The sequence below is a fragment of the Lepidochelys kempii genome, chromosome 3 (assembly GCF_965140265.1).
Source record: "Lepidochelys kempii isolate rLepKem1 chromosome 3, rLepKem1.hap2, whole genome shotgun sequence".
Taxonomy (NCBI): domain Eukaryota; kingdom Metazoa; phylum Chordata; order Testudines; family Cheloniidae; genus Lepidochelys; species Lepidochelys kempii.
Window position 1 is genome coordinate 32,470,353 of NC_133258.1, and position 7,111 is coordinate 32,477,463.

At 42.3% G+C, this 7,111-nt stretch overlaps 1 pseudogene; it reads right to left on the reverse strand.

Annotated features, from left to right (window-relative positions):
- Positions 1–2,126: 2,126 nt before the first annotated feature.
- Positions 2,127–4,413, reverse strand: LOC140908193 (E3 SUMO-protein ligase ZBED1-like; annotated as a pseudogene).
- Between the last annotated feature and the right edge of the window lie 2,698 nt (positions 4,414–7,111).

Here is a 7,111-nt window from a genome sequence, read left to right on the forward strand (position 1 = left end):
ACCATTGTTAGAGAGCCTTCTCCTCTGAACCTCCTGCCAACTAGAAAAATACCACAGGATTCATCCTTTATTGCTCTGTCCTATTGGCTCACCATAGTATTTCAACTCTTGTTGAAAGCATCTCTTCTATCTTGCTTGTACCACAATTCTTTCTGCTTTAGCTATGTAATTAACTCCACAAATCACTGTGGTGCAGTTCATATGCAAAAATGCTATAAGAATCAAGTTGTCATGTATTGTATGGTGAGGTCTGTTAAGTTGTATTCAATCCTAAAAGGACATTCCTGCAAAATTTCTCAATTCCAGTGAGAGTAATTAAAATTCCAGGCTGCCTCACATTCTCCAATGCTGTCCTTCACCCATCCTCCCTCCACCTTTTGAAAATGATAAATCAAGGTCCTTATTGATAAATAAGTACAAGTCAGATAATTATAAACTGATATAATGGATTAAATGTTGTTGTCTGGCTTTGATTGAATATAAGAGACTTGTGCCAATCAAGACTGCTCTTAAACCCAGTAGTGGAACACATACTGAAATTAAGTTGAATAACCTAATTTCTACCTTCTGGTAGATCTCTCCTTGCACACTGTGAAAAGGGCAAAACGGAGGCAAAAGGAAAAAAAAAAAAGATTAAAAGGAGCAGTGCCAGCTGTTTGGAGAAGTCCTTGTTTGCCTGAGTTTAGAAAGAAAGGGGCACCATTTGGCAGTATGGGGTGCCACTGTGTTGGTTCCAGCTAATGACCCTTGTGTGAATTGAGCTGTAAGGAGAGCTGTCCATTGACCAGCACTGATTGCTTCCACCGACAGGTGCTAATGTGCAGAGGGCAGGACACAGCTGCTTGAACAGGGTTCCCATTATCCTTTGCTGGGGATTGATTTGCCCTGTGGGATGTTTGCTTTCTAGCTGTGCTAATTTTCTGAGTGCACATTTGCATGGCTCTGTGCTGAGACCGATATACAGAGGTACTTTGGCTAAATATGTGGTTTGCTCCCTCCCCCCCCTCACTCTGGAAAAACTGTCTGTTAGGATGCAAGTTTTCTCTAATTATAGTGCATATTAAGGGACAGGTTCTGTGAGGAATCTCATTACCACTCATATAATGGCTTCAGGTGCAACCACAATTTAATCACATCACAAAATGGGTTTTTCAGAGGCCTTTCTTAGCCTATAAATATAGCTGTCTGCTTTTAGAACTCATACCATTGTGATGTAGAAGAATTAGAAAGGTAGTTGTCTGGGGCCAGGAACTGTGGTTCCCATTCACTGTTGCCTTGGGCAGTCAATTATACTAGTGCAAGGTGGGTGTAAAATGCGGTCAAATCAGAATGGTAGCTTTTTACTGTGCTGGTGTAATGGACTACAACAAGCTCAAGGTAAAGATAAATCTGGCTTTTTGTCTTAATGTGTGTTTGCACAGCACCTAGCACAATGGTTCCCACCTCAATAGAAGTATGAAAGGATAGGGTTCACTGGTCAATTTCAGTGATTCAAAGCACTGATTGGCTGTAGGGTTTACAGCAGTTTTATCTTGATAGAGCGACGCAAAGAAACCAGGTGAATCTGGGCCCATGTAATAAGAATATTCAACTGCTGCAGCTTTTATTTAGGGTCACCATTTATGAATAAAATAGTACATATGTTGCCTCCTCATAAGAGAAGACAGATCATTTATAAACTTTGCATGGATCTATTCATTTAGATTTATTTATCAAAATTTAACTTTACAGAAGCAATCTGTTTCCAGTATGTAACCTTCCCTGCAGGGAGCTGTATTTTGCAGAAGGGAGTCTGAGTGAGAAAATAGCCCTGCTAGCACCACCCCATCAAACCTAGCACTCAACCCTGAATCAATGGAACATGTGAGCATTTTTCCCCACCTCCATTTCCCCCTTCTGGCTGGCATTTGCACATGTTCCTTGCTCTGTACTCACATCCAGCTCCTACGTGGAGCTGCAGCTCCCATTGGCTGTGGGAGTGGTGCTTGGGGTGGAGGCAGTGTGTGGAGACTCCTGGCTGCCCCTACGCATAGGAGCCGGAGGGAGGACATGCAGCTGCTTGTGGGAGCCATGTGGAATAGGGTAAGGCCCCAACCCCACTCCCTGGTTGGAGCTCGAGGGCAGGATTAGAACATCTGGGGGGCTGGATGCGGCTCCCGGGCCACAGTTTGCTCACCCATGAGCCGCTTATTAAGACAAACAAGTTTGTTTACATTTACAGGAGATGATGCTGCCTGTTTCTTATTTACGTCACCTGAAACTGAGAACAGGTGTTCACATGGCACTGTTGTAGCCAGCATTGCAAGGTATTTACATATCAGATATGCTAAACATTTATATGCCCCTTCATGCTTTGACCACCATTCCAGAGGACATGCTACCATGCTGATGATGGAGTCTGCTTGATAATGACCCAAAGCAGTGTGGACCGATGCACATTCATTTTCATCATCTGAGTCAGATGCCACTAAGAGAAGATTGATTTTCTTTTTTTGATGGTTTGGGCTCTGTATTGGAGTGTTGCTCTTTTAAGACTTATGACAGCGTGTTCCACACCTCGTCCCTCTCAGATTTTGGAAGGCGCTTTAGATTCTTAAACCTGGGGTTGAGTGCTGAAGTTATCTTTTTGAAATCTCATTTTGGTACCTTTTTTTGAGTTTTGTCAAATCTGCAGTGAAAGTGTTCTTAAATTGAACAACATATGCTGGCTCATCATCCGAGACTGCCATAACACGAAATATATGGCAGAATGAGAGTAAAACCATTGACTAGGAAACCTACAATTCCCACCCAAGGAGTTGAGCCACAAACGTGCAGGGCTGAAGTAGAGTTTCTAGCTTTTGCAGTTTTTCAAAATCTTGACTTGTCAGCACTGATAGATTTGTGTTTTTGAAGACCTAATGTGGCTGTGATAGTGGCTCTATTGCCAAGCAGGTGTAACTCATACACCTCCTGGGTGTGGTGTTCTGTCCCATTTAGTGGCACCGAGACCACTTAAAAAGAGAGAGATAAAATGAGTCTGCTCTACAGCCTTAGCTAAGAGCCAGCTGGCTTTTAGCTCATGCGGTAGAGGCTCATGTACTAAGCTCTAGAGGTCTCCGGTTCAGTCCCGCTTGCCAATGAACGGGGTCTGTCGGCGTTAACAGGCACTGAACCATACCCAATGTGGAGTTCCATCTGGTTGAAATATCTTGTACAAGAGGTTCTTGTTTCTGTCAATTTGCAGCTTGTTGTATTCCTACCTCTTGACTGTGAGCCGGACTGTGTTTGAAATGGCCCACAAGTTTTCTACATTTTGCCAGCACATTTTCAAAACCACCAGCACTGAATGCTACTGTAATGGATTGCTGCAGACTGTGAGCAACGTACATCATGTGGTCAAGAGGCCAATGGCTGTCTGCTGCCATCCTACTACATGCACTGTCAATACTAATTGTTACTTTTTTCTTGAATATTTCATTCTTTTGCAACATCCAAGAATGCTCTGTCCATGCTTCAGCATAATGTCTCTTCAGTATGTGTTACTGTTAAAGCAAATGACTGACGTGTCCATGCAGCATCAATCAGGTATGCCTTGACTCCAAAATAGCTGTGATTGCTCAAGGATGTCCAGTGATCACCAGTCTAAAGCAGCAGCTTGTGCATTTTTCAGAAGCTCCACCTTGGTAGCCTTCTCAGTGTGACATAGGTCATGTATTCATGATGCAATAGTTCTTCAGGAGGGCAAGGTGTATGACTGAATGGAAGGTGCAATTTGAATAACATCTCTCAGCTCTCTCTATCATTTACAAGGTTGAGTGGTCTGCAGTTCATAGCTATCCACTTTGCCATAGGATTAGTTAAGCTGTTGTACTTTGACCCATGGGCTTGTCACAATCCTGAAAGTTTGTAAGCATAGTCTTTCATGGCTGGTGGGATTCATTTGCACAGGGAGGATGGTGTACCGCCCCAGTGCATCCAGACCCCCCAAGCATGGGGCAGGCGGCGTGTGGGGCCCCCCCACCCCTAACACCCGGGAGGACTAGTGGCACACGGCACATCTGGCCCCCAAGCGCTGAGCCGCGTGGCCCCAGCCACCCCAAATCCCAGTCCCCTAGCCCCAGCAGCACTGAAGAGGAGCAGCCTGCCTGGGCTGGGACCCAGGGGGAAGGGCAAGCAGGAGTGGGCTTCGGGGAGGAGCATGGGTGGTGCCATGCCAGGCTCTTTGTGGAGGCACAGCCCAAGGTCGGTGGGTTATCTGTAGCAGAAGAACTGGAAGTGAAAGCATGTTTAGTGCATAGGTGGTATTGCATAGTACTTAGATGGTATTGGAACTCAGCCTTCCAATAGTTACAGAGAGCCATCAGGAAGTTTTTTTTTTTTTAAAATAAACAACCCATTCAAAAGACCTGAACTTTTGCTGCTTTGCTTCATTAACTTTTTCTGATATTTAATCACTCCAGATCATGAGAACACAGTAGAACTGTGCCAAAGTATAGTAAGTGAAAAGAATCAAAACAGCGGTGTGCTATTAACGCTCTTTTAAAAAAAAGTGTTAATTTGTTTTACATTAATCGCTTGTGTTAACTATGATTAATTTACAGCCCTAAAAATATAATAATAATTCTATATTTGTAAATTGCACTTTCATGACAGAGATTGCACTACAGTACTTGTAGGAGGTGAATTGAAAAATATTGATTTTTTTACAGTGCAAATATTTGTAATCAGAATAATATAAACACTGTACATTTTGTGCTCTGTGTTGTAATTGAAACCAATAAATTTGAAAATGTAGAAAAACATGCACAAATGTTTATAATAAATTTGAATTGGTGTTCTATTGTTTAACAGAGCTATTAAAACACTGATTAATTCCTATTTTAAAAATCTAATTTTTTATTAATTTGAATTAACTGCAATTCATTGACAGCCCTAACGAAAATATGAATAATTTACATTTAACAAAGTCAGGGAAGGAATTTTGTCAGAAGCATGGGAATAGCCAGTGGCGAGTTGTATTCCTCTTTTTTTTAATTTTTACATAGCTGGAGTTGCCTTACTCTTAGAACACAGGGGACTTCCATTCATATCTTTTTTTGCACTACTGTAATGGCCATTGTGGCTACTTGAATGAGTTACTTGTGCTGCAGCACATCAGCTCATTTAAGTAGCCTTTCTGATGTAAGTGTGGACAACACTAGGAAGTGTCTCATTAAATGATAACTGCAGCATACTGCTGTAGAGTACAGTCTTTAGGTACCATGGGCGGGGGGGGGGGGGGGGGGGGAGGCTAGCTGTAGTACTTCAGATAATTTAAAAAGTGAAAAACCAAGACTATGTACTTAAGGTGACCAGATGTCCCGATTTTATAGGGACAGTCCAGATGTTTGGGTCTTTTTCTTATATAGACTCCTATTACCCCCACCTCCTGTCCCGATTTTTCTCATTTGCTGTCTGGTCACCCTAAATGTACTAAAAGAGGGCCTGGTTGTGCTCTCATTTTCACCGGTGTAGGTCAGCAGCAGCTGCACAGAAGTCAATAGACTGATATCCGTGTAAATGAGTTCAGAATAAGGCCCAGAAGGAATGGGGGAAAGGAAGAGATGACAAACAGTGGGAGTAAAGGGAGAGAATGTTTATTGACCACTTCCTGTATTGCACTTCTGCGTGTCTGGGACTATGATGTTAAGGATCTTACAAAGGGCAATAAACAGCAGTCCTCTATCAGGCCATTTCCGTTCCCTTTGGGGTCTAATTCTTCTCTCACTTGCACTGGCACAAATCAAGTGTGACTTTCTTGAAATCAGTGCACTTACACCACTGAAAAAACAGTGTACATGAGTGAATCAAGCCCTATATATGCCAACGCACCTAATGTGTTAAAAAAAGAATGTTTAGAAATGGGGGAAAAATACAGACATTTAAAAGAAGCAGGTGAAGCTAATAGAGCTTTACTGAAAGGGGTGGTGAGATAGCTAAAAAAGAAAATAATTAAATTCAAATAGAATGATAATTAAAATATAAGAGCAGAGAAAAGAATATATTAAAAAAGGCAATAGGAGTGAAATAGGAAATAAGAATGTAAGAACTAGAAGGTAGGAGATGAAAAAAAAATCTTTGTATCTAAAGCAATAGTACAAAAAAGCAGCATTTTTTATAAGATACCTTTTTGGATTGACAGCCACCCTGAAAGATCTCTAAGGAAACCAATTCAATTCAACTATGACTCTAGTTAATTAAGATACCAAAGTACGTTACTGATTTAGACAGCAATTCAATGCAGTTGTAGTGAAGGTGTCAATCAGTATAACTACAATCCAAATTAGATTTTTTTTTTTTAAAGGCTTGATCCTGCTCCCTTTGACGTTAATGGCAAAATCCCATTGATTTCAATGGAGCAGGAAAAAGCTCTAGTACAGAAAAGGGAGTTGTGACCTGGCTGAACAGCTGTTAGAGGCAGGGAAGAACATAGACAGGGGTTAAGATCAGAGATATTATCTGGGGTAGGATGTGACTTGGACTACGCACCTACATTGAGGAATGAAAGGGAGTAAGAACTTCCCTTACATGTCTGCATAGGAGTATGCTGGAGTAGATGAGTAGAGGGTGGCAGGGAACGGGTAGAGCCTTAGTTCTTCCCCTCTGGTGTGTGGCAACCAGCAGGGCTGGTATAGGTAGCAGCAACTTACTCTTCCCCAGAGCAAGGGGAAAGCAGGAAGGGATTGTGCCTCATAAGAATGGCCATACTGGTCAGACCACAGGTCCATCCAGTATCCTGTCGGTCGACAGTGGCCAATGCCAGGTGCCCCAGAGGGAGTGAACCTAAAGGTAATGATCAAGTGCTCTCTCTCCTGCCATCCATCTTCACACTCTGACAAACAGAGGCTAGGGACACCATTTCTTACCCATCTTGGTGAGTAGCCGTTACTGGACTTAATCTCCATGAATTTATCCAGTTCTCTTTTAAACCCTGTTATAGTTGTAGGCTTCACAACCTCCTCAGGCAAGAAGTTTCACAGGTTGACTGTGCGCTGAGTGAAGAAGAACTTCCTTTTGTTTGTTTTAAACGTGCTGCCCATTAATTTCATTTGGTGGCCCCTAGTTCTTATATTATGGGAACAAGTAAATA